The sequence below is a fragment of the Macrobrachium nipponense genome, chromosome 31 (assembly GCF_015104395.2).
Source record: "Macrobrachium nipponense isolate FS-2020 chromosome 31, ASM1510439v2, whole genome shotgun sequence".
Classification (NCBI taxonomy): domain Eukaryota; kingdom Metazoa; phylum Arthropoda; class Malacostraca; order Decapoda; family Palaemonidae; genus Macrobrachium; species Macrobrachium nipponense.
This window is the reverse complement of record NC_061093.1, coordinates 8,776,235-8,796,605: the sequence shown is the minus strand read 5'-3', so window position 1 is coordinate 8,796,605 and position 20,371 is coordinate 8,776,235. Positions and strand designations below refer to the sequence as shown.

At 41.3% G+C, this 20,371-nt stretch overlaps 1 pseudogene; it reads right to left on the bottom strand.

The window, feature by feature from the left end:
• Positions 1-4,727: 4,727 nt before the first annotated feature.
• LOC135206595 (DNA polymerase alpha catalytic subunit-like) overlaps positions 4,728-20,371 on the bottom strand; it is a 148,162-nt pseudogene continuing 132,518 nt past the window's right edge.

Here is a 20,371-nt window from a genome sequence, read left to right as displayed (position 1 = left end):
TGGCTGAGAGCAATCTCCTGCCAGGTGATGAGGTCATCAGTCTAGAAGGTGCATGGCGCATTTGCCCATTCATCATTGTTCCTTTTAACCTCAATAAACCGCTTGCAAAGCAGGTTGACTGGAGAGAGGAATGCTTAGCTCATGAACTTCACATGTGGTTCATGGGTCACGATGACATGACATATAGCCATAACCTATTCTTATCCGTGTGTGCAATGCAACTTTAGTTAAGGACTTGCAATCGTTTTAAAATTAATAAACAAAATAAGCAAATAGAATTTCTATAACAACAAAATGAATTAATTTTTTCTGAACCTCATAGACAATTAGAGTCAATAAATCAGCTTATGACATTGGTAAACGGACATTTAGAAGTATCAGGTCATGTATATGAAAAATTTACTTGCAACAATAGCCTATTACAATTCTAGTAAATCACATTCATGGGAAAATGTCACATTTTCTTGAAAAACCCAAAATTTATATAGAAATTAGTTACATAGTGGGTTCTTTCATTGCATCTCCTGCCTATTAATAAAGTTTTAAAAATTAACCTCAGAGGATGCGCGCGAGAAATTTGAATATGAAACTTTTGTTAGGGGCACATAGGATCGGATTTTATCACAACTTAATTTCAGTAAGCATAGAGAAATACAGAATCATGATTAATATTCATTTTGACTCTTATGTTGCCTGGCAATCTTACAAATAGCTCCGTTTTCCACTTCTATGTCTAGTAACGTACTACCAGTAATATCGAATTTTCTTTGGGATTCGTATTGATATCTGTTTATTTTTTATAATTATGGATAGTTTTACAGTCATCAGAGACCTGGATAGGTTCACTCATTGTTAATGCCATGGATAAAAAAGTTTGTACAACTGACTCTTTTGAATTCCATAAAATATCAGCGAATTCATGTGGGTTAAGTCTGGTTCTAAATGGCTTTCTCCCTCCCGTATTTGATGTTGTCTGAAATTACTTTGCCCTTGTGACAAGTATAATTTCACTTGCAGGCTGATTAATGGAACCTGGTTACAGTATCCTGCAGTACGAGAGTTTCACATCGCAACTTCAAAAAATTGTTCTTCGCTGCGGACGACTGCAGTCAAGTAACAACCGCCTACAATGTGAAAGGAATAAGCACCATCATAAGTGAACAAGCTTATTTCATGGACTTCTTCGACCGACACCCGTATCCCGTCGTTAATCTTGTTTTAATGCGGAATGCTCCGGCGGCTGTCGGAAATCGACTACAAAAGGGACATACTTCCGACAATTACTACCAGAAGGATATTCAACTCTACGTTACTGGTGAAGGACTCGTGCTGGGGATGATTTTATTCATCGCGAACGTATTCGTGTGGCTTAGGATGCAGAGAACAAGTATGAGGCCGAAATAGAACATTGGACCCCGCCAGGCAATTTTCCCCTTGTTTTAACCATTTGGAATTGGCCATTTCATTTGGCTATAGGTGGTTGTCTGGAACTGTGTAATGGACGAAAAGTTGTTCGAACGCTAGTTAAATGTGTAGTAGTATAACCTCGGTCATGTATCCTATATATATAAAGTATCATGTATCCTATATATAAATGATCATAAATAATAGTCGAAATATATCTTTGCGTGTACGCACTAGGAATCTATATATAAATGATCATAAATAACAGTCGAAATATATCTTTGCATGTACGCACTAGGAATCTATATATAGTGCACATATATTAATCATAATTATATGAATCCATATACATATGTATAAATAAATCAGGTAGCCTATAATCAATCTGTTATCTTTTATCTTACCAATATCTGCAGATATATAACAGTTAGCATAAAAATCAACAAATCAATCAGCATAAACATTAATAATTTTTATCAGTTAAAATATGATTTTTATCATGTTAATATTTATTCTATGCAATTGTCAGAGTACATTAGTATTTTCTGTAGCATATGTATCTTAAAGAGATGAAGTGAAAAACTGTATCAGTATATATCACGTGATCACTATTATTTACGAATATCATCATATGCATATTATGTTTTACATCTTATTACTTGAATCTGTATTTGTGTACACCATGAATTTTTTTTTACTTATAAGTATTTTCTATATATTCACATAGTGTCTGTATCACACTCCTATAAGTCAAATGCAAGTCAAGCTTGAGTAATATTCAGTGGTTGGTTTTGGTAGCTGACCAAGCTTTTATGTAAGAGTTACATAATAAAAATATGGAATGTTATTCCATATATATGACTAAAACTAAAGAGGTCAACCAGATTGCTTGCAGGAATGTGATCAGACTAGAGACGCTAAGATGACGTATACAATAAAGTAGGCTAAGGTGACGTGCCGTCACCTGTGGTCATTCATTTGTTTTGAAGCATTAGTCCAAGCTCCCTGCTTGAGACAACTACCGCGACCTATAATTCAAACGGCCTATGTGATTTCTAATGTGTCTCATTTTGTATGTATGTTCATATGTTCGAGCTACTGTCTGCTTCCTTTATGACTTGTAACAGAGATGGTAGACAGAACGGAATTAGCCATCATCGTTGGCAGAAGCGATCAAGCCATTGTCATTAGAAGACCTGTACAAATTTCCTCTGAACTTCATCATGTAATCTCAGAGAATATAAGTATATTTTTATACTTTGTGTTTTCTACTAGAACCTCACATCATTGCCGAATCATCATGAGTTTAACACATCGTCGTCATAACCAAAGAAGACAATACCGACTTCGTAAGTGATCTACAAACCCCAAGACACTCCAATGAGTATGGAAGTGCATAACCAACCGACTTAGCGTAAGATTATCGCAAGTCTAACATTACCTCATAGGGCGCCTTATTATACAAGGCAACAGCCCTAATATATGCACTTATTGCCATCATATGTTTTATGTTAAGTATCACTGTAGCCTTTCTTTTCATAATTTTTACACTTTAAGGTGGTGCTAGTACATTCATTTATGTATGATTTTTGCTGCATTTAGGTTTCGTTTGTATGTTTTATGTTGCATGGAACCAGTGGTTATTCAGCAACGGGACCAACGGCTTTAAATGACTTCCGAACCACGTCAAGAGTGAACTTCTATCACCAGAAATACACATCTCTCACACTTCAATGGAATGCCTGAGAATCGAGGTGGCAGGCCAAGACCATGCCGATCACGCCATGAGGCGCTCAATATATACTATAGTGCTTTTATTTGTCATCTTTGGCTTTCATTTCCTTTACAATTTTCAGGTCTTCCTCTTCAGAAATGTGAGTACTACCTATCCATGGATTTTTCACTATGTTATTGACAATGTCATCTTTGTCCTTCAGAACATATACTACTTTTACTTTGGGTTTAAGTTTGCCCTTCTCATTTACTGATATATCTGATATATTGCTGATATCCCGAATCTCTGTTTTTGCTTTTTCTAAGGTGTTCCCTCTGAAAATCTTACAAATAAGTGTCTGTCCCTTGTACTATATATCAAAAGAATAAATAACAGTTAGGTGAATGAAAACTTCTGGAACATGTGGCAAAACATTTTTGAGTGACTGCACATAAACTTCACTCATTTTGCATTCTTTTATCAAACGATCAAGAAGTAGTTTTCACTGAGGCCAAAATGATGGTGCCATTGAGAAAATATTCAGTTAGCATTACAACAACTTCCCTCTTATACAAAGCAACTATCCTAATAGGACCATCTGGTCTAGTTCAGCCAAAAGCCGTTTTCATTCTCTTCTGGAGATAACCTTCCCTACCAAAGACTGAAGCTCCTTGTTATGTCACCCTGGGTGAATCTTTGTCATGAACAGTGCTGTACTTGCTATTCAGTGGTGGAACTTAGCCCCTCCAGGAAAGCCTTGTGATGGATGGTGTAATTTCAGGTAACACATTGTCACATGCCACAGCCATCTCTGTTATGCATTGTTTAAACACATCTCTCCAAAACACCCTTCTTTGTAATGTGATTGTTTCAGTGCACTTCTACTATGAATATTTAGAGCTTCTAATAAATGTTGAACATAATAAACATAAGTAGAGATACTGGTAATGGATAAAGAAATGAGACATTTTTTCTTCATTGTATTTACAGTGAATACTATGTATCTACTTTCATAAAAAATCTATTAAAAATACTCATAATAAACACAAGCCCCATTCCAGCTATTCTTTCTAAGACATTAAATAATAAACCTGTTGACATTATATACATTCAAATCTAATACTTTGGACTACATTCCTGAAAAAAAGGCTTATTATACAATAGGATCTGTACAAATCATCAGAACAACTACTTATTATATTACAGTGGCACCGAAACTTAACAAATCTCAGGTTGGTTTATTTTGTTACCAAACAGATACCCCTAAGTCTGATAATAATAAAAACACTTTGTACTTATCAGAGTAATCAGGTAAGCAAACCAGTTATCGGATAGTAGATGAAATATGTCCAGTGTGAAACCTCTCATACTTTCTCAAATAACCAGAAAGTCTTATGAGGTATCAGATGGAGAACAAATACACACAGTCCCTGGCTTATGACGCTCCGAGGTTATGACATTTTTCATTATATTCATCAGAAATTATTTCCAGATTTACGACGCATGTCTTAGGGTCATGTTGCTTATAATGCCGATCTGACAGAAGAAATGACTCCAAAAATACAAAATACCAATATTTGAAGTCCTTTTTTTTTTTTTTTTTTATGGAAAATGCAATAAAAATGAAGTTATCATAGTTTTTAATAAAGCCAAAGCATTAAAAGTAAGGTTTTCTCAAGATTTTTAACAATTTTCCGGCTTACGACGCATCTCAAGAATGGATCCCCCGTCGTAAGCCGGGGACTGCCTGTACAGGTGACCGACACTTTTCAGCTGGAAACTGTAAGCATGTAGCCTTTGTTTCCAGGGTAAATGACCCCCTAAGGCCCTGCTGTTCGAGTACTTCTGTCGCTCATTTGTGTGTGTGTGTGTCTAAGCATACACATGTTGTTAGGAAGCAACATAAACTTACTGTGGAGCATCCCCTTTTCTATTTGTACAGTTATGTAGTGTTACATATTTTTCAGTGTGTGTGTGTGTGTGTAAAGGGTATACATACACAAAAGTAGAGCCTTTCCCCCATCCACCCTCTCTCTCTCTCTTGCTGTCAATTCTTTTATTAGGAATTAAGTTTTAAAGGTTACTTATGTTTAAAAATAAACTACTGTATACTTATGTTTTTTGTTATTTTATATTATGAGTTTTGTGTACATTTTAAATATTGTAATCAATCATAGGTAGGTACAGGTAAATACACATCTTAACAAAGCAATTAATTTTTTAGCCATGTCTCTGAAATTAAAAAAGTAAACAATGTAACTGAATGATAATTACAAAACTACTAGTTACTTAGGGGATTTTGTTATTTATGGGAATTGGCGGACTCCCAACCTGTCCATTAAATTGAAGTGCCATTGTATTGTTAATCATATAAAAAATATACTATACATTTAAAATGGATTTTCCATTATATTGTCAGAACGCTTGCACATGATGTCTGATACTAGCACACATTTCTAGAAATGAGTTACTAGTTTAAAAAATTTATACACTTTACACTAACATTTTAAGGTTTCTTCAAGAACATCTAGCTTGTGGCTTGACTAAAAGGCTTCCAAATAATTTTGTGAGGTTAACTTCTGAATATGCATTAAATTTCAGAATTTTCTGTACTTCAGACTGGAGGATGTTGTATGCTTTTCTCAATGTGTCGTCACGAATACCTGAAAAAAGTAGTTAAGTCAATCAATTTTACCACAGTCATAGCACCTACTACATGATCTCAAATCCTCGAGTTACAGAAGTTTTAATCACTCACATGGGTGGCAGAATCAAAGATGACTTTGAGGAGGATGATAGTACATGAAGAAAGGTGCAAAAAAAATATATATAAAATAATTGACAAAATGTATGTTTTTATTTCTTTGAAGGAATACTGACAAGTCTACCAAAAATCACTCATTTGTTTTTTCAGCAACCATGTATAAAAAATTTAGTTCTTAGAGAAAAATCTACTGAAAGAACTGAACAAACAAAACAGTATTCTTTGCTAACAAAAATATAGTAATTCTTATTCCTCATACAATGCTCACTCAGGATAATTCAATGGCAGAAATTCAAAACCCTTCAAACCTTTTTAAGCCAGAACTCTATGGTTCAGCACGATTAAGATCTGCTTTTAGTAATTTAAGGATCCCCCATTAAGATGGTGCTGATTTTCAGTGAGCATTTTGCTGACATGGTAAAGTAAATTTCTTACAGTTGACTGTATTTTAGCACATCAAGACGTCATCACACAGTCCAACAAAAATATCAATGGACCACAAAAAGACAGTAGTAAAACCCTGGAAAATGAAAATTCTGCACTGCACTGGCTTTATTACCCCCTTTTCCAAAAGAGAAATAACTTTGTTTGCAAGCGCCGAAAACCTCACTGACCCTTGCAAATAAGCAGTCAAGACGACCAGCGTGTTGACTAAGGGAGGTATCTTCACAAAGGGGATAATAAGCACGGAGAACCCTCTCCTCACTAGCGAGAGGGACCTTTCGAAGAAGTCTTCTAGATTGCTTTTGAAGCAAAACTAGTACTTCCTCTGGTACGGGAGAAGGGTCTCGGTCTGGACTGCAAGGGCTGTGCCCTCGAAGGAAAAGACTGCTTCGCACTTACAGCAGGAGGATCTCTGGGCCTTTTGGAGAACTGAGCAAGAAGATCCAGAGTGCTCTTCTTCAGCAAGTCAGAAGCTATGTCGAGGACTGTCGACTGGGGAAACTGGTGCTTCTTATCCAAAGGCAAGTACAACAGTGCTGATCTTTGCATCGCCGTAACTCTTTAGAGGTGTAAGAGCACCAAAGCTTCCTTTTCTTAAGAATGCCCATTGTATAATGTGAAGACAACGCATGGGGATCATCTGTGATTCCCCTGTTGATACAAGACAGAACTCCCAACCAGTCTGAAGTGAAGCTCTCGGGCAAAAACCAGCAAGATCTAATTTTGCAAGGCACGGCGCCCACTGCCCACCCTAGGAAGTTTGTGACTTCGAAAACTTTGAAGATGTTCTTCATATGGTGGGCCAATTCCAACACCGAAAAAAAAAAAAAAAAAAATCTTCACTGAAGAGAAAGCAGAACATCTGGCTGAATCTACCCACCCTGAAAAGTCTCCTTGGGAAGAGGCACTGACTCCCAAGAAAGAGCTTCCTTAGTGGCATACTAAAGATATCTGCTAGCCAAGCCTCTGTGTTCTTGAAGGCTTTCTTTGCCAAAGAAGAAGGACCATTTTTGGTAGGTTCGAGGAAGCAGCCGAGGGCATATCTATCACTAAAGTGGACATGGGTGACGAAGTTGTAGGCGAGGAGAAGGGAGGATAAGAGGCCAATACGAATTTCATTGAGGCGACATATGCTGAAGCAGCAGCTTGATCCTCTATTTCTTCATCTTCAGACGAAATGGGAGAAAGGTCTGCATGAGCTTAAGGCTTATCTGCATCCAGAAGAGCTTGAGGAGTCAATACTTCCACAGGAGCCTGAGGGGGACCCTGCACCTATGGGCTGCGGCCTAACCACTACTGGCGTCTGCGCAGACGCGGGGGCTCGAGACGTCTTGGGAGCTTTGCTAAGCAAGGCACTGAATAGGGTCCACTTCAGTGGAAACAGAGGGAACTACGGGAGCTGGAGGCACCGATGGGCACAACTGCACCTTGCTGACTGTAGAGGGTTCTGGCGCCGATGGGCACTTGACAGCGCGGGCGCCTCAGGAGCTGGAGGAGGAGCAGGAGCCAAAGAAAGCACTGAAACCTGCTGAGGAGTCATCGAACTCGTCTCTCTGAGAGGCAATCAGAAGAAAAATGATCTGGACTGTCCCAATGGCTGCAGTTCTCTGGACCTCTTGACAGGAACCACTGGAGGCCGCTGCTACGTCCTTAGTGGCCACTACCTCCTCCAAAATTTTGGGGAGTATGCAAGTGACCTTTGCCTAGGAAAGTTGATAAGACTGCACTATCAATTTTTGCTTGTCCATCAGGACTTTCACTGCTGAACCAAGTTGCTCTATTGTCTGCACTAACAGCAAAAAGCGCTTTTCTCCGAGGCTGGCGATGTGTGGGAGCCTGAAACTTGAGAAGGTGGTACATCAAGAGAACTGGGAACTGCGGCTAAAGAAATAACGGAAACACTCTAATCTGATTTAAAATCTGACAATCCCTGACCAGCTGATTCTGAATTAGCTGTAGCTAAAGCCATTCTCTTTCTATCTCTATCCTATTTTCTTAAATGAGACTAAGTTCCTCCAAGCTCTTTCGTCCCAATCAACACACTCATTACATCTAAATCCAAAGAACATATGAGCAGTCCTTGTTCATTGGCAGACTCAGTTAATGGCGCTAGTCTAGCGCCATAAAATCTGCGATTTGTGGCACCATAACAGGCAGTTTCGGTTATCAGCACCATGATATACCTAACAGAGGCTTCATTAGCTGGTTATCGGCTAATGGCGGTTTTCACTTATCAGTGCCCTGCCGAGAACGGAATCCCCACCAATAACCAGGGACTGTCTGTACTTGTTTGAGGCAAGCCGAACACAAAATATGAACATCATAAGAATCTTTGGTCAACCTAGTATTACATCCTTTTGTGCAATACCTTATGTTAGAAACACTATAGTCCAACATGTCGAAAGTCAAGTCGGTAAACAAAGTCAATAACTATCAAGTTCTATAAAAAACAAGAACCTGACACTCACTAGATATATATCACTGAATCAGCCGACACCATGAAAGATATTTCATCAATTGCTGTGCAAACAAATGGAAAAGTCAAGAATTCCAGAATTAACCCCAGCTGACAACCAGTCTATAGCCATCAGCCGGCAAAAACAAACTAAGCTCTCTGCCAAGTGGTTCTTCTCTTTCCTCGAAAGTAGGTTACCTAGCCAAATCAAGCAACAAAAAATTAGCATGACTTGCAAATTTCAGAATTTATTGATGGGGAGTGAAACTCTTAGCTAAATAATTGTAGGGTGGTTAAGTCCCAAAATTAAAAACGACAGCCTGCACATTGTGGATGTTAGACAACTACTCTTTTCAGACGATAGCGAACATGCTTCCACAACTGGAAGTGAACCTCTTTGACAATTATCAGAATCGCAAACTGCCAGTCAAGCAACAGCAAGAGACTTCTTCCTACAAGACTAGAACAAATGGAGGACGATATAGCTTTTTCTTCCATTGTTCCACATTTTGAAGTTGTTGAACAAACTCCAAACCTTCAAAGGAACTGCTGTATTGGTGTCTATTACTTTAACAATGAGGGAAGAGATGAATTCCATTACTGTCCACTGTTTTATCCCAGTCAGTAGAGGGAAAATTATTCAAGGATCCTCCTTTCTGAGCCGAGACCTTCGCAAGTGGACGTTTTAAATATCTACCGTGAAAATTACTAGTCCAACATTGCTAGGTACCAAGTGCACAAACTATGGATGATATGGTTAGATTATATCCATACCAAGAGCCCAATCAGAATTCCTAAGGAAACACTTTTCAAATTTCTTATCCCTTTAGAAGACAAATGCCTTGCAATTACAATAATCATGGCACACAAAGCAGCAATAACGGAATCATTGCTTTATGGATTCGGGATTGGCTCTTGTATAGAAGTTGTCACTTACCTTCTGCAGTCCTTTGCACTACAAAGACCCGCTCTCAAAAGGTTCAAATTACATGGTCCTGAACAAGGTGTTTAAACTTCAATCAGCTCAATTCAGTGGACCTGATACAACCACAAGTCACATGCTACAACAAGCAATCTTCTTAATTGCATTAATATCAGGAGCTCGTATTAGCAAACTGGATTCTCTTAGATGGGGACGATACATCACACATCAATTATTATTGTCCTCTGGTCTGTCATTTCTGGCTAAGAATGAGAATCCTTTAAGAAGGAAATCTCTTATTCTAAGTAAACTAAATTTAGCAGACAAAACATTATGCCCAGTTCAAGCACTTAAGATTGCCTAGAGGTCATGGCAAACATCCCAGAAGGTCTGTTTTTCCATACTTTAGCAACATTATTGCCACAATCTCGAAAAAATTTGACTACACTGTATTGGTAGGTGGCAAGGATTGTCCTGACCCATAGGCACTACAGCAGTAAACCATGGGTCTCCTTAACAGGCAGGTATGCTAACTATCACTGGGGAAGGTTTGGCAATACTGCAACCATACCCAGCATGCTTAGGTAAGTCACCACACTCCTTCACCCTTAAAATGTAAGTTTGCACTTTGTTTCTTGTTCTTTAGAATTGAGAATGGTGGCTTGAAACTTGTGGCTTGACCCTGGACCACAAATGTTTTTGGGTTGTTGGGATTAAAAGTTGAGCACTTTTTGTCAACTGTCAATTTCTTTGTAAAGCTTCTTGAGGACGAGACAGCAACTACACCATCAAAAAACAGATTTTGGCATAGGAAAAACCTATTTTCTGGGCCTAACCTGTGTCGCTCTGTGAAATATTCCTATAGCACTCATTTCTAAGGTATAAGTATTGCTAAATATACAAGAGAAAAAGCTACATTGGATTATACCAGAATAAATCTGGGGCGAGTGAAACCACTACCAGAGGTCCCCTGCCATTTATTCTCTTCCTTTGTCAATTTCCCCCGTTCCAAAGAGGAGCCGTACCAAAGCCATCTACTGCCCGCTACTGCTACAACTAGCGCCTCGATCGTCATTCCTTTTATAGCACTACTGTGTTTCACACGTGTTTTAAGTGGAAGCCTTATTTTGGATTTATTTGAGATGTCTGAACGTCAGGAATCTTCTGGATCTAAGTTAAGTACTGCAATAATCTATATAAGATCATTATGGTAGCGATGTTGATCATGAAAGTATGTTTGGCTTTGTTTATATGTCGGGAGCCTGCATACGTCACTCCGAGTCAGCCATTTCATGCATCGCTACCCGTGACTTTTATTTATGACGACTTTCAATCGGTCATCCATACTAATTGTAGTCGCGTGGATGTTATATTAGCAGTTACTCCAAACTTACGAGTTTTTATAGATTCTGATGTTTTATGTTTTTCTTGGCGTGAGAGCTGTTATAGCCTAACTAATCAGACCTTATATGGCGGATGTGGGTCGTAGATTCTCCCTGCCCTTGGTCGCATGCGAGGAGGACTCCTCCTTTACGGGACCAGTTAGACCTGCGTTTTGTCCTTGAGCCACCCTGGCCTACCGCTCCAGATCGTAATTAAAATTTACGTTTTTGGAGGGTTAGGCTAGCTGCTCAGAGCCTCCCTGGCCGACCTGACCAGATCGTTCCGATTTTGCGAAGGTTAGGCTAGCTGCTCATTAGTTCATTATACGCACCTATTCCCCCCCTCCACGTCATCCCTTTAACCCCTCTCACGCCAGTGTTATTGTGTGTTTTTTATCATATAGAATATCATATTATTGTATTGTATTGGTGGACAGTCGGCCTATAAACCGGCTGTCTCAGTGATCAGTTGGATCCACTTCTTACCCGGAGGTGACCCACTCGAGACGGCCTCCCTCCCCCATCCCACCCGTTGAGTGCTCAGCTCGCTAGCGCTACCTCAGGTAGCCAACCGAGCCCCTTCCCCTCTCGCGGGGAAAGGTGGGGGGTCCAGTCAGGGGAGTGGTACTCCTCATCTCAGGTAGTAAGTGGGGGTACGAGGGTACCCACCCAGACGAGCCCTGGTTGACCACCCAGCTCGTCAGGACGGTATACACTGCGTACTTCCTCAGCATCCCCTTTCCTATCATTTAGCCTTACTCCACCATCTATCCTCCTGCCCCTGCGGGTCCGGGATCCGACTAGAACTCGTTCTATATGCATATAACAAACAAGGCTTCTTATGGATAGTATCAGGCCTAGGTTTTACCTATTTTCCCTGATTCGATCCCTCACCGGACCCGGGGATAGTAGAAGACAGCGTGGAAGTGGGACGGGACCTGGAAGTGACTGTTGATACAGTGCTCCGGCACAATAAAAATAATTTATTAATTTTTATTTTATTTTACTTATTTAGTTTTAAGTTTTTTATGCATTTGGCTGGCTTACTACGCCGGGTATTTCTACCCCGGCAGGTACCCTAAGACCAAAAATGCACGTTTTTCCTCTCCCTAGCTCCCCCCCCCCCCCCCCCATTTTTTCCGTTATACCTCTGTGTCCCATTCCGGCAACAACAGACATGAGCTAAGAAAGGCGTTCTAGTGCAAACTAAGAAAACCTCTCTGGTGCCGGCAGATTCAGGCCAAGGTTAACCGATTTTTTCCCTGTTTTGTTGGCACCAAGTCTACAGTTATAGAGGAGAACGCAAAACGGTGCCGGAAAGCTAACGGAAGAGGATAAAACGATTGTTTTTATATTTTGCATGCCGCCGGAATCGTTACAGCGTTCTGAAGTAGTAAGCATCTCCGGCGGGTCTACATATAACGATATTCTGGTATCAATAATTAGTTTAGTGCATGCTCCGCCGGATACATCTCTGGCGGGCCTATTCAATGATCCTCATGTATCAATTTTAAATCTACAGATGGTGCGCTGTCAAGAGACAGCTTGTACTGCAATCTTGCAGCAACCGTGCGGACACGAGGTGTGTCGCACTCATGCAGGCTGCGCGGTCTGAGTTGACGACCTGATAGTTTGGCACCCAGATGGGTGTGAGATCTGCTACAACTTGGTACTAGAATTCACTACCGACACGTTAGGTTCCAGCTCATGGCATGAGATATTGGAAAATTCTGCAGACACTTTTCAGATAGTCATGAGTTAACTTAAGGTTAGAGTTTAAAAGTAAATATCTCTTCCAGAACCCTTGACGAGGTTTTGGGTGCAACGCCAAGGGCAAGAAGCCCTACATGCTTTCTGAGGAGTTGTGCTCTCTCATCTACCCCAATGCTAAGATGTCGGCAGCCGTATCGGCGGATCTGGCGGCCCCGATCATTGCCAGGATCCGCCAAGAGACTCAAGCCATACTGGCGGAAGACCTGGAGGATTTGGGGGATGAGGTAGTTGAGGAGGTTGCTGCGATCAACCTGGACCTCGAGCCCATGATGAAGGTAAGGGAGTAAGTGAGGCAGTTGGTACATGGGCTAAAGCACTGTCCTTTAGCCCGTCTCATTCCTCTTTTTCTTCGTTTCAGGGATTTACCAAGAGGCCTACGACTTCTGGGTACAAGTCGGGGTCGGTAATCCCTAAGATTAAAACCAAGTCAGACACCCTTAGGACGATTGCTAAGCCCCTCCCTAAGCCTTCCAAACCGAAGTCCCTCAGGGAAAGCCGTTCCAGTTCATCATCAGCCCCCAAACTGATGGCGGACGCGGCAAAAGCTGCCACACCTAGGCAGGGATCAAGGACGAGACTGGCAAAACCTAGACCTCAAGATTCAGGTTTTGACCCGGCCGCTTTTTCCAGCATGCTGATGCTAGAGATGGGGAACCTGGTTCAATCCAAGTTCCAGGAGATATCAGCCCAGCTGGTTTCGAGTCTGGAGACATCAGGCCAGTCGATCCAATCTTCAGCACAAAGAATGGAAAATCAGGAGACACTGATGCAGGGAGTCCTCCAGTCCGGACATCCACCACAACCTCTGGCTGTACTGGACGCCTCAAAACTGCCACCCTTCAAGAATAACAACCCTTGGAGGCTAGCTGCCCATGCTCCATTTTCAGAGGGCAGACTAACAATAGAGGGGTGTGGAACCCGGCCAGTAGAAGATTTTGAATTCTACCCGCCGGGTCTCCAGTTTCCTTTTTCAGGTTATGCACGCCTGACGGAGGAGGCATTGATACGGGAAGACAAGGTACCGAAGGAGACGGTCATCTTCCCCAGAGACCAGGCTCAATCAGCATGGGTTCGTACCCTAACCGAAGGGGAGTGTACGAACACTAAGTTGACTCGCCACAAGAGCCCCTTCACCATGTTTGTGGTCCCGGATGACACTCCCATCCAGTGTACGTCGAAGAGAGTTGAACTGACACTCCAGGCAGCAGCAGAGGACAAACCCATGCCTCAAATCAGAGAGACGGATTTGCCATCCGTGCTCCTCCCGGGAGGAACAGAGAGTTGGTTGGATGCCCCGGCAACTTTTTCGGTAGGAAAGTTGAGCCAGGATTGTGCAACAACACACTTTAGCGAGCGCTTGCCCAGACTCTCAGAAGCGCTTGTTAAAGCAGAGTATGAGGCCAGACGTCACTTGTGTAGGTCCATCTATTCCGCCACTATGACAGAAATGACAACCCTAGTGTATACTGACGAATCCTTATTCAAGATTCTGACGAAGTCATTACTTCACACCTTACAGTGTGACGTATATGACTTCGCTATAGCCAGAAGAAACTGCAGGAAGCACGTCTTGGCTGATGCTTCAATTCGTCATGAGCCAAACAGACTCATCAAGGCGCCAATCTGGGGGGCTAACCTGTTTCCCGAAACATTGGTAAATGAAGTCTTGAGCGAAGCAGCCAGGGTTAACCAGAGCTTGCGAGTTCGCTGGGGCCTGTTCCCAAAAGAAGATTTGCTTCTTCTGGAGCCCAGCCCAGGGGAAAGAAGAGGGCAAGGAGGTTCCAACCTTTCCAAACGAACCAACCTCAGACAATGGTCCCAGGCGGTTCCAGTAGGCCAGCTGAACCAGCCGTCCACTTCGAAAGCCCAGCCTCAACAACAGTACATGCTGCTGCAGAGCCAACCCTCTCAGCAGCCTCAAAGCTCGGCCAATTTTACTCCTTCTCCGGCCTTTAAACCTTCCTATGAAAACCAAGGGGTCTTTCATGGCTACAACAGGTTTGCAAGAGGTAGCCAAGCCAGAGGAGCTTTCCGCAGAGCTAGCGGAAGAGGCTTCAGGGGAAGCCGGGGTAGCCGACCCTCAGCACAGTGAAACTCCTCAGGTAGGAGGGAGGCTGTGCCTATTCAAGAACCGCTGGAAATTCCGCAATTGGGCACACAGCATAGTAGCAAAAGGACTGGGATGGAGTTGGAAGAAAGGGCCTCCTCCATCAACCAATTTTTGTCAATATCCTACAACGGATCTGGTAAATTATGCCCAAGACCTTCTTCAAAAGAAGGTAGTTACAAAAACCAAATACTTAAAATTTAAAGGACACTTGTTCAGCGTTCCAAAGAAAGACTCAAACAAGCAAAGAATAATATTAGACTTGTCTCATCTGAACTCATACATTCAATGTGACAAGTTCCACATGCTAACCGTTACGCAGGTACGGACCTTACTTCCCCGTGGGGCCGTCACCACCTCTATAGATCTTACAGATGCCTACTATCATGTTCCGGTAGCAAGGCACTTCCGCCCCTTCCTAGGCTTCAGATTAGGCAAGCAGGCTTACGCCTTCAAAGTAATGCCGTTCGGGCTCAACATAGCGCCCAGAATATTTAAAAAGTTAGCAGAAACAGTGGTACAAGAACTGAGAGCTCAGGGGATAATGCTAGTAGCCTACCTAGACGACTGGCTTATCTGGGCCAAAAACGACAAAGAATGTCTCATGGCAACTCAAAAAGTACAAAAATTTCTGGAATACCTAGGTTTCCAGATAAACTACAAGAAATCCCGACTCACTCCAGCATCACGGTTTCAGTGGTTAGGAATACAATGGAATCTCAATTCACACAAACTGTCAATCCCACCGGTGAAACGAACGGAAATAGCAAGCACTACGAGGCACTTCCTCAGAAGCAAACGTCCCGGAGGAACCAAGAAAGAGTCTTAGGCTCGCTCCAATTCGCCTCAGTAACAGATGTTCTGCTAAAGGCCAAACTCAAAGACATAAACTTGGCTTGGCGGACCAAAGCGAACAGGAAATTACGAGACAAAATTTCCCGCATCCCGTCAATACTACGAAAGAGATTCTGTCCATGGACAGAAGTCAAGAACCTGGTAAAATCAATACCATTACAGTTCCCTCCACCATGCTTAGTGGTCCACACGGATGCCTCACTAAGTGGTTGGGGAGGATACTCCCAATACAAAAAGGTTCAAGGCACTTGGTCAATAACACTCCGCCAGCTTCATATCAATGTTTTGGAAACCATGGCAGTATTTCTAACCCTGAGGAAACTCTCTCCGGTGAAGAGACTCCACATCAGGTTAGTATTAGACAGCGCAGTAATAGTCCACTGCATAAACAGAGGAGGTTCCAAATCAAGCCACATAAACCATGTCCTGATAGCAATCTTTTCATTGGCAGCAAAGAACCAATGGCATCTGTCAGCAACTCACCTGGCAGGAGTAAGGAACGTAGTGGCAGATGCACTGTCAAGGACAACTCCGCTAGAGTCGGAATGGTTCTTAGACAACAGGTCATTCAAATGGATCAGTCAGCAGTGCCCGGGTCTTCAGGTGGACTTGTTCGCCACAGAATCCAACCACAAGTTAAAAGACTATGTGACTCCCAATCTGGACCCCATGTCCATAGATTGGAACAATTAGAAGAAGATTTACCCATTTCCTCCAATAAATCTACTAATGAAAGTCCTGGACAAACTCAGATCCTTCAAAGGACGGATTGCTCTGGTAGCTCCCAACTGGCCCAAGAGCAAGTGGTACCCTTTATTCAAGGAACTGGGACTCCGTCCCAAATGGATCCCCAACCCGAGGCTAACACAACTAGTACAAACGAGGACTGTGTACGCTTCCTCATGGATTCAGAATGCCCTAACTTTATGGACTTCCACAACTAAATCTGCCTTAAGAAAAATTTTCCAGTTTGGGTTTAACATTAATTTAACAGATTCGTATTTTTCATCGATTCCAAGGGCCTGCGCTAGATTAAGACCAGCAGACAGACCTCATACAGTCTCCTGGTTTCTGAATGACGTACTTAAACTAGCTTCAGACGCCAACAATGAATCGTGTCCTTATACAACCTTTCTTTGGAAGACGTTATTCCTTGTAAGCCTGGCTTCAGGAGCCAGAATATCAGAATTATCAGCTCTTTCTAGAGAACCAAATCATATTGACTTCCTCCCATCTGGAGAAGTTCTGTTATTACCAGATCGGAAATTCTTGGCCAAAAACGAACAGATGGTCTCCGTGGAAGATTGTTCCACTTCCACAAGACCTATCCCTTTGTGCAGTCAAGACATTGAAATAATTTTTGAACAGAACTTCCAATAAAACCTCAGGTCCTATATTCATTAGAGAGAATGGTGGAACAATCTCATTAAAAGTAATTAGACAACAAATTCTTTATTTTATTAAACAGGCTAACCCGGAATCAGTACCCCATGTACATGATGTCCGAGCTGTAGCTACCTCAATTAATTACTTCCACCATATGAACTTTGATGACCTTAGAAAGTATACGGGATGGAAATCACCGAAAGTATTTAAACGACACTACCTTAAATCCTTAGAGGCCCTTAAATACTCAACAGTGACAGCAGGGAATATTGTTTTCCCTGACACAGCCTAGTCATATTAAAATATCCAGTCTTAATAGATCTGCCTTCTCTTAAGCTCTTTCTCTCCTACCTGCCTCGCTTATAGCCCTTAGCCTTCACCTCGGTAATTGTCTTGGATTGTACACATGCACCATTCTATTACTATGTATATTTATTTATTATTCCCATACGGGGAAAATATTTTATATTACTTGGTGTAGTAATATCTTATATTTTGGTGTAGTAATCATCCTGTTCTTACTGTAAATTGGTTTTGGTATTTGTATATACTTCATAGTATAATGACCTAGATTTAAGATAATTGTTAAAACTTTATTGTAAGATGTAAATAACTTCATTAAAGAAGGTTGAATTACTTTAATAGTCTAATTTCTCCCTTCCAGTAGCCTTGTAGGTGTTTTGTCCAAGCTTGTGCTTTCTATTCTCTGTTACTATGTATTTCACGAAGCGACACAGGTTAGGCCCAGAAAAGGGATTTTGACAAAGGAAAAATCTATTTCTGGGCAGTGACCTGCGTCGCCCAGTGAACCCACCCCTGATGTCCTCACCCTGTAGGCCCAAGCTTGGGTGCTATTTTCAGGAATGACAATCGAGGCGCTAGTTGTAGCAGTAGCGGGCAGTAGATGGCTTTGGTACGGCTCCTCTTTGGAACAGGGGAAATTGACAAAGGAAGAGAATAAATGGCAGATGACCTCTGGTAGTGGTTTCACTCGCCCCAGTTTTTATACCGACACCCTATATAGGGGTGAGCGAACCAGATTTATTCTGGTATAATCCAATGTAGCTTTTTTCTCTCGTATATTTAGCAATATTTATACCTTAGAAATGAGTGCATAGGAATATTTCACTGGGCGACACAAGTCACTGCCCAGAAATAGATTTTTCCTTTGTCAAAATCCCTTTATGATAGTCACTGTTGAGTCCTCAAATCTCTCCCTATTCCCTGACGAAAAGACATGGAATTTGGGTAAGGGATCATCCAGCAATGACCATCAGAAAGTAATGGCTTTTTGGTCCGTTTTTGGTAGCATGTAAAAAATATGAGGGCGCACATGCGCATGCATAACCACCTCTTGCAGGTTTTTTTTTATGTAGGTAAACTGGGTTCAGCATTCGCTGAGGATAAGAGAAAGTACCCTCTTATCCTGAGTCCATTTATAAAGTTTATCTTGATGAAACAGTACCCAGCCAAAAACTAGCTAAAAGAGAATCCTTTGACATCAGTCTGGTCACCATGGAGCTCTGGGTAGACCATGGAAAAGGTAACTCCCTGAGGACTCAACAGTAACTACCAAAAATAGGCTTTTCTTATGTCAAAACCAGTTTCCTTTGCAAAATTACAATTACAATTGACATACTATCATAAAAGATAAGAACTAAAACCAACAACCACCCCTGGGTCTATTCATGAGCAAATATATAAAAAGATGTCATGTGAGAGACTACAGGCCCCCTTGAAGTCAAGTACACAAGTGACTCATGAGATGCCTAGAATTGCCAAGCTAAGCCAGTCTATAAGTTGCCATTAGTAAATTCATGGGCTAATGAAGTAATGGAACCTCTTTCCCACACAATTTCTTCAAATTGATGGCACATAATATTGATACTCAAACCTGTTATTGTTACTCATATAAGGTATACATACTTCCATTGATGGTTAAGTCTGGAGGACAGTAAATATAAATGAAAAACTATAACTGTTGGTAGGTAACACAACGAAGGCTTAAGAATACTTACTTTCGTCTTTGTGTTTGTGACAGGCCTTAGCAAAGTCAAAGATGTAGTCATAGAAACACATCTGCTTGTAGAGCTGGGAGTCAGTATACTAGAAAAATAAAAACAACTTACAGTCAACAGACAAAACCTACTTTAAATGCACAGCACAAACATATAACAATGAGATAAAAAATCTTTATATACATACAGTACATAAAAAAACTAACAAATTTAAAATATAATACTGAAAAAGCGTATGTAAGAACATTAAAAATTTTAACTTAATATAAAGGACTGAGATTTAATTACCATAAATGCCCACATATAAGACAACTTTCTATTTTTCATGTAAAAATATAGGTTTAGAGGTATGTTTGCCATACAAGACGACCCGATTTATTCAATTAAATAACATTATCAATTGATGCATGTTAGTTGGGTACATAAATAAAATCAATAATTATTGGAATTATTGTGCCAAAAACATGAGCTGATTCGATACAGTTTTGAATATGCCTTCTTGCGTAATAGTCTGAAGTCCCGTGAAACCGTTATAAGTGGCACTGTGTGTATGTGTAACAAAACAAGTCAGCCGCCAAAGACGTTACAAGTTAGCGTCGCTTGGGCAGTTCAAAAGAGTGCCATGCATCTCTTTATCCCTTCGTGATTGGCCCCTTGTGTCTAAGGAGCCAGAATAACCAATCAGCTTCTTGCATAACAATGCTGTGTGAAGGGGGTATTTGAAACAGGCCGGACTACCGGTCAGAGGAGTTCGTCAGCGGGTCGCATACAGTACAGACAGACTGGGCCGAGACACGAGTGCCCAGCCAGTGCCCCGAGTTCCCGTCGACCGCCACACAAAGACGAGTGTCACAATGAAGTGTCAATAACAGTCTAACCTGCCGTCCGTTTGTGCACTAGCATAGTTAACGTAATAATTGCAGTTAAAGGCCACCTGTGTAGCTAAGAAGAATACACCTGTGTTAAACGTTTCATCGATTATTATTTTTGCATGTCCTACATCGCATGCACGTAAACTTCTCTCTCTCCTGTTTATTCCTTCATATCCCGAACCCACAAATGACCGAGATCAGGTCAAACATATAAAATCAGTATCTTCAAGATTTTTAAATGTTTAGCAAAGCTCACCATTACAAAATGACAAATT